Source organism: Panthera leo, chromosome C1 (genome assembly GCF_018350215.1).
Source record: "Panthera leo isolate Ple1 chromosome C1, P.leo_Ple1_pat1.1, whole genome shotgun sequence".
NCBI lineage: Eukaryota > Metazoa > Chordata > Mammalia > Carnivora > Felidae > Panthera > Panthera leo.
In genome coordinates, this window is record NC_056686.1 from 20,652,559 (window position 1) to 20,660,944 (window position 8,386).

Sequence of the window (8,386 nt, forward strand, 5' to 3'; positions counted from 1 at the left end):
AAACCATCATGCTTCACATGAAGATTTTCTGGAGATTGTGAATAGGAGGTAGGCGGTGACACCCTAGGAGAGCTGACCCAGTTAACGCTAAGTGTCCCCTCTCTGGACTGTCATGGTACCCTAAGCACAGCACAATTTATTTATCTGTTATCCTGCCAATAGTTATTTCCTTTTCCTTCCCACCTTTTTAAAAAATGTTTATTTATTTTTGAGAAAGCGCTCACAAGTTGGGGAGGGGCAGAAAAGGAGGGAGAGAGGGAATCTCAAGCAGTCTCCATGCTATCAGTGCAGAGTGGGATGCAGGGCTCGAACTCAAGAACTGTAAGATCATGACCGGAGCTGAAATCAAGAGTTGGATGTTCAACCAACTGAGCCATCCAGGCGCCCCATCCCCTTTCTTTTTGATACTAGGAACAATACTGCTAGAAAATTCTCTTTTCCTATTGCTCACTTAGGGTACACCCTGCTGCTGACACATGGAGAAAGACTCAATAAGGGAAGAGGACAAGTTTTGACAGGGTAGACATCAGCAAACACAGGTGTGTCCAAGTCAGTTCAGGAAACATCCATCATTGTCCTCACTTCAGCCTCCCAGCAGCTGATGACACTATTGACTAATGTGTCTCGCTCTTCTCTTGGCTTCTGTAAAACCACTCTCTCCTCTCTGCACTCTCTTGCTCCTGACTCCTCTGCAGGCATCTCCTTCTGACCAGACCTCTGTTGGATGGACTTCCCCTTGACTTAGGAGGGAGACACTGCTCTCCTCTCTCTATGGGCTTCCAAGGTAATATCACCCAGTCTTAGGGTATTAAATACTACATATATACTGATAATGTCCCCCAAACTCTATCTTTGTCCCAGACCTCTACTAGAAGAGATATACAGACTAGAGCCCACTGCCTGCATAATATCTCCTCCTGGATGTCCCACAGGCATCTAGAACTTAATACAGGCATACCTTGGAGGTATTGCCAGTTTGATTCCAGACCTCCACAGTAAAGTGAATATCACAATAAAGTGAGTCAAATGAATTTTTTGGTTTCCTAGTTCATGTAAAAGTTATATTTGCACTATGCTGTAGTCTATTAAGTGTGCAATAGCATTGTTTCTAAAAATACAATGTACATATCTTAATACAAATATTTTATTGAGGGGCGCCTGGGTGGCTTAGTCAGATAAGTGTCAGACTTCGACTCCGGTCACAATCTTGCTGTTCATGAGTTTGAGCCCCGCAATGGGCTCTGTGCTGACAGCTCGGAGCCTGGAGCCTGCTTCAGATTCTGTGTCTCCCTCTTTCTCTCTGCTGCTCCCCTGCTCGCACTCTGTCTCTCTCTCATAAATAAATAAACATTAAAAAATATTTTATTGATAAAAAATGCTAACCATTGTCTGAGGTTGCAGTGAGTTGTAATCTTTTTTTTTTTTTTTTTTTTTTTTTAAATTTTATTTTATTTTATTTTTTTTTTATTTTTATTTTATTTTTTTTTTTTAATATATGAAATTTACTGTCAAATTGGTTTCCATACAACACCCAGTGCTCATCCCAAAAGGTGCCCTCCTCAATACCCATCACCCACCCTGCCCTCCCTCCCACCCCCCATCAACCCTCAATTTGTTCTCAGTTTTTAACAGTCTCTAATGCTTTGGCTCTCTCCCACTCTAACCTCTTTTTTTTTTTTTTTTTTTTTTTTTCCTTCCCCTCCCCCATGGGTTTCTGTTATGTTTCTCAGGATCCACATAAGAGTGAAACCATATGGTATCTGTCTTTCTCTGTATGGCTTATTTCACTTAGCATCACACTCTCCAGTTCCATCCATGTTGCTACAAAAGGCCATATTTCATTTTTTCTCATTGCCACGTAGTATTCCATTGTGTATATAAACCACAATTTCTTTATCCATTCATCAGTTGATGGACATTTAGGCTCTTTCCATAATTTGGCTATTGTTGAGAGTGCCGCTATAAACATTGGGGTACAGGTGCCCCTATGCATCAGTACTCCTGTATCCCTTGGATAAATTCCTAGCAGTGCTATTGCTGGGTCATAGGGTAGGTCTATTTTTAATTTTCTGAGGAACCTCCACACTGCTTTCCAGAGCGGCTGCACCAATTTGCATTCCCACCAACAGTGCAAGAGGGTTCCTGTTTCTCCACATCCTCTCCAGCATCTATAGTCTCCTGATTTCTTCATTTTGGCCACTCTGACTGGCGTGAGGTGGTATCTGAGTGTGGTTTTGATTTGTATTTCCCTGATAAGGAGCGACGTTGAACATCTTTTCATGTGCCTGTTGGCCATCCGGATGTCTTCTTTAGAGAAGTGTCTATTCATGTTTTCTGCCCATTTCTTCACTGGGTTATTTGTTTTTCGGGTGTGGAGTTTGATGAGCTCTTTATAGATTTTGGATACTAGCCCTTTGTCCGATGTGTCATTTGCAAATATCTTTTCCCATTCCGTTGGTTGCCTTTTAGTTTTGTTGGTTGTTTCCTTTGAGTGAGTTGTAATCTTTTTGCTGGTGGAAGGTCTTGACTTTTGTTTTAGTTTCTTACAATTTATTAAATTTCTCCTGTTTCAATAGTTACTTACCCCTTCTCACTTCTTTTTTTTAACTGAAGTATAGGTGACAATGTTATATTAGTTTCAGGTGTACAACGTGATTTGACAATTCTATACATTATGCTCTGCTCACTACAATAAATGTAGTTACCATCTGTCAACATATAATGTTATTACAATATTATTGACTATACTCCCTATGCTGTATCTTTCACCCCTTGACTTATTTATACCTGGAAGTTTGTACCTCTTCATTCCCTTCACCTATTTTGCCCATTCCCTCAAACCCCTCCCCTCTGGCAACCACAAATTTGTTCTCTGCGTTTATGATTTTGTTGTTGCTTTTTTGTTTGTTCAGTTGTTTTGTTTTCTTTTTAGATTCCACATATAGGTGAAATCACATGACATTTGTCGTTCTCTTAACTTGTTTTTCTTAGCTCAATACCCCCTGGTCCATCCATATAGTCGCAAATGGTCTCACCTTGATGCTAACAGTTACTGACTGGTCAGGATGGTGGGTACTGAAGGTCAGGGTGGCTGTGGCGATTTCTAAGACAATGAAATCTGCTGCATTGATTGCCTCTTCCTTTCACAAATGATTTCTTTGGAACCTGCAGTGATATTTGATAGCATGTTACCCCCAGTAGAACTTCTTTCAAATTGGAGTCGATCCTCTCAAACCTTGCTGTTGCTTTATCAGCTCAGTTTATATAATGTTCTAAAGCCTTTGTGTCATTTCGACAGTCTTCACGTGGGGAGGAGATTCCATCTCAAGAAACCACTCTCCTTGTTCCTCCATAAGAAGCAACTCTTCATCTGTTCAGGTTGTATCAATGGGATCACAGCCATTCAGTCCCATCTTCAGGCTCCACTTCTCATTCTGGTTCTCTTGCTGTTTCCACCCCATCTGCAGGTACTTCTTCCATTGAAGTCTTGAACCCCTCACAGTCATCCGTGAGGGTGGGAACCAACGTTTTCTAAACTATCAACGTTGGTATTTTGACTTCTTCCCGTGAATCATTAATGTTCTTTCTTAATGGCATGTAGAACGGTGAATGAATACTTTCCCGAAGATTTTCAATGTACTTTTCCCAGATCCACCAGAGGAATCACTCTCTAGGGGTGCTATAGCCTTAAGAAATGTATTTCTTGAAGCGCCTGGGTGACACAGTCAGTTGAGCCTCCGACTTCGGCTCATGTCATGATTTCATGGTCTGTATGTTCAAGCCCAGCATTGGGCTCTCTGCTGTCAGTACAGAGCCTCCTTTAGATGCTCTATCCTCCCTCTCTCCCCCCGTTCTGCACTCATGCTCTCTTTCAAAATAAATAAACTTAAAAAAGTTGTTATTTATTTGTCTATTTATTTATTTTTGAGAGAGAGAGAGGTCGAGACAGAGAGGCTGAGAGAGAGGGAGAGAGAGGATCCCAAGCAAGGATCTACAGCACAGAGCCCAAAGCAGGGCTCAAACCCACCAACTGTGAGATCGTGACATGAGCCAAAACCAAGGGTCAGAGGCTAAACCAACTGAGCCACCCAAGTTCCCCAAGAAATGTACGTCTTTTTTAATTTTTATTTATTTGTTTGTTTGTTTATTTTTATTTATTTTTACTTATTTATTTATGTATTTATAAATTAAATAAATAAAATTTATTTATTCATTTAATTTTAATTTAATAAAAACATGTTTTTAAGTTTATTTATTTTTGAGAGAGAAACAGAGCACGAGTGGGGGAGGGGCGAAGAGAGAGAGGAAGACACAGAATCCGAAGCAGGCTCCAGGCTCTGAGCTGTCAGCAGAGACCCCGACACAGGACTCAAACTCACAAACTGTGAGATCATCACCTGAGCTGAAGTCGGACGCCTAACCAACTGAGCCACCCAGGCGCCCCTCGAGAAATGTATTTCTTAAAAAATAACACTTCAGAGTTGAAATTACTCCTTGATCCATGGGCTTTAGCACGGATGATGTATTAGCAAAACAATGTGAATCTCATTGTATATCTGCATCAGAGCTCTTGGGTGACCAGGTACGTTGTCAATGAGCAGTAATATTTTGAAAGGAATCTTTTTTTTCTGAGTAGTAGGTCTCAACAGTGGGCTTAACATATTCAGTAAACAGGGGTGGCTGGGTGGCTCAGTCAGTTGAGTGCCCAAATTTGGCTTAGGTCCTGATCTCCTAGTCTGTGGGTTCTTATGGGCTCGAGCCCTACATCAGGCTCGCTGCTGTCAGCACAGAGCCCACTTCGGATCCCCTGTCTCCCTCTCTTTCTGCCCCTCCCCCACTTGTGGTCACTCGCTCGCTCTCTCTCTCTCTAAAAAAAAACATTAAAAAATAAACATAAAAATTATATTCAGTAAACCACATTGTAAACTTATGTGCTTTCATCCAGGCTTTGTTTTTCCATTTATAGAGCACAGGCAGAGTAGATTTGGCATAGTTTTTAAGGATTTTTGGAACAAAAATGAGCATTGGCTTCAACTTCAAGTCACCAGCTGCATTAGCCCCTAACAAGAGAATCAGCCTGTCCTTTGAAGCTTCAAAGCTGATCATTGACTTTTCCTCTCTAGCTATGAAAGTCCTAGAGGCCATCTTCTTCCAATAGGAGGCTGTTTCATCTACGTTGAAAATCTGTTGTTTAGCGGAGCCACCTTCACCAGTTACCATAGCTAGATCTTCTGGAAGGCTTGCTGCAGCTTCTACATCAGCACTTGCTGCCTCATCTTGCACTTCAATGCTATGGAGATGGCGTCATTCCCTAAACCTCATAAACCAACCTTTACCAGCTTCAGACTTTCCTTCTGCAGCTTCCTCCCCTCTCTCAGCCTTCATAGAAATGAAGAGAGCCAGGGCCTTGCTCTGGATTAGGCTCTGCCTTAAGGGAATGTCGCGGTGGGTTTGATCTCCTCTCCAGACCACTCAAACTTTCTCCATATCCGCAATAAGGCTATTTTGCCTTCTTATTATTCATGTGCTCACTGGAGTAGCACTTTTCAATTTCCTTCAACAACTTTTCCTTTGCATTCACGACTTGGCTAACTGGCACAACAGGCCTAGCTTTCGGCCCATCTCAGCTGTTGGCAAGCCTTCCTCACTGAGCTCAATCATTTCTAGCTTTTGATTTAAAGCGAGAGACATTTGGCTCTTCCTTTCACTTGGACACTTAGAGGCCATTGTAGGGTTATAAATTGGCCTAGTTCCAATATTGTTTCCTGTGTCTCAGGGAATAGCAGAGCCTGAGGAGAAAGAGAGGAAGCAGCTGGTTCATAGAGCAGTCAGAACACACACATTTTTCAATCAAGTTTGCTGTCTTATATGAGCGTGGTTCGTGACACCTCAAAACAATTACAATAACGACATCAAAGATCATCGATCACACATCACCATAACAAATATAATAATAGTGAAAAGATTCGAGCTATTGCAAGAATTACCAAAATGGGACACAGAGACCAGAAGTAAACAAATGTTGGAAAAATGGTGGTGAGGACAGGCTTGCTTGACGCGGTGCTGCCCCAACCTTTCAACCTGTAAAAATGCAATCTCTGCAAAGTGCAATAGAGCCAAGTTCAATAAAATGATGCGTGCCTGTATGTCAAAAATAAAACTCTTGGTTTTCTGAAATCTGTCTTTCTAATCTTCCTTTTTGCTGGAAATGATACCACTATCCACATAGCTGGGTACATTTCTTCCTTTCCCTTTCCACCTTCTAAATCCAATCCATCCCTAAATCCTGTTGACTCTCTCTCTAAAACATGTCCTGAATCTGTCCACTTCTCTCACTGCAACATTTTGATTTATTTTTTAAAGCTTATTTATTTGGAGAGAGAGAGAGTATGTGTGTGAGCAGGGGAGGGGGCCGGGGAGGGGCAGGGAGAGGGAGAGAATCACAGATTCCACGCTGTCAGTGCAGAGCCCAATGTGGGGACTCGAACCCACAAACCGTGAGACCATGACCTGAGCCAAAACCAGACGCTTAACCAACTGAGCCACCCAGGCACCCCTCCCTCACTGTAACATTTTAATGGTCGGTCACCTCTTACCTGGAGGACTGAAATAGCCTTCTCACGGCTCTATGCATTTGTGCTGCCCCCCTACGGTCTATTGTCCTCATAGCACCCAGAAAAATCTTAAAAATACAAACCTGACACTTGTCTGCTTAAAAACTGCCAATGGCCTCTTCCCCATTATACTACATACATTGTCCTTTGGAAAAAAAACCCATGTCCATACCAGGGTCTATACATCTGGCCCCAGCCACCTCCGGCTGACCTCTCTCCTTGCCTCCATCTTGCTAAGCTCCAACTATAGTAGCTTCTTCTTCATTCTTAAACATGCCAAGCTCTATTCTACTTCAGGCTGTTCAGCTTTCCCTCTGCCCAGAACATTCTTGGCTAAGTCATATGGCTAAGTTCTTCTTGACCTTGACATCTTGGCACCTCCTCAGAAAATTATTCCTTGGCCTTCTCTACCCAGGTGACACCCCTTACCTTCTCCCGTACCCCAACATTGTTCTCTATCCCTGCAGTACGTCTCATCATTCATAGTCCTTGCTATTTGACTATCTTTGTTACTAGACTTTTGGCTTCACGAGCTCAGGATTCACATCAGTTTTACGCACCTAGTGCCTAAGCCAGAACCTGGTACATAGTGAATACTCAGTAAGAATCTGTTGAAAGAATGGATCAATTCACCCTGAACTGAGTAACGAGGATACGGAGACAACCAAGATATGGTCCTTCTATTCCATAATGCTATATAGTCTGATGGATGAAAAATGTGTAAATAGGCAATTACAAAACTGGTAGGTAATACATTGGAGATCAGAACCGGAACACAGAGAGGCCCAAAGCCCAGGGTGGGGTTACGTATGTGAGTAGAAGGGATGCTGTGTTTACATGATGCTGTGTTTACAAATCCACCAACATTTCCCTAATAAGAAACACAGTTTTTCTTTCTAATAATGAACATTTACCTAGTGTACCATCCTCCATGTACTGTTTCTGGTCTGTTTATTTTGTTGTTAATGTGACCAAAGTAGTACAGCTTCTAAGCGATAGAGCTGGGATTCAAAACCATGCAGTCTAGCTCCTGAGCCTACAAAGGCTACATTTTTTTTAAATGATTTAAGGTGAAATTCACATAATATAACATTAAACATTTTAAAGTGAACAATTCAGTGGCAATTAGTACATTCACAATGTTATACAATCACTACCTCTATCTAGTTCCAAAACATTTCCATCACTCCAAACTAAAACACCAAACTTATTAAGTAGCTTCCCATTACCTTCCAGGTACTGTTTTTGATCCTCACAATGATCTGGTTGTACAATTGAGGAAAGCGAGGCCCTGAGAAGTTCAGTGGTAAGTCCAACGTTATATAACTAGTAAATGTGGGACAGGGATTTTGAACCATACTTAGTTTTCTGACCCCAGAGCCTAAACCTTTGATTAACACGCATCTTTGGGCAGCCCCCCCAAGAAAGGGGCTGGATTTGGGTTTCAGAGACAGTAAATTTTGTTGGGCCAGGGACTTAGAAACTATAAGTGCGTCCTCAATTGTTAAAAAATGCACGTTGAGGGGCGCCTGGGTGGCGCAGTCGGTTAAGCGTCCGACTTCGGCCAGGTCACGATCTCGCGGTCCGTGAGTTCGAGCCCCGCGTCAGGCTCTGGGCTGACGGCTCGGAGCCTGGAGCCTGTTTCCGATTCTGTGTCTCCCTCTCTCTCTGCCCCTCCCCCGTTCATGCTCTGCCTCTCTCTGTCCCAAAAATAAATAAAAAAACGAAAAAAAAAATGCACGTTGAAGGAAAACTTCAATTAGTACTGTATA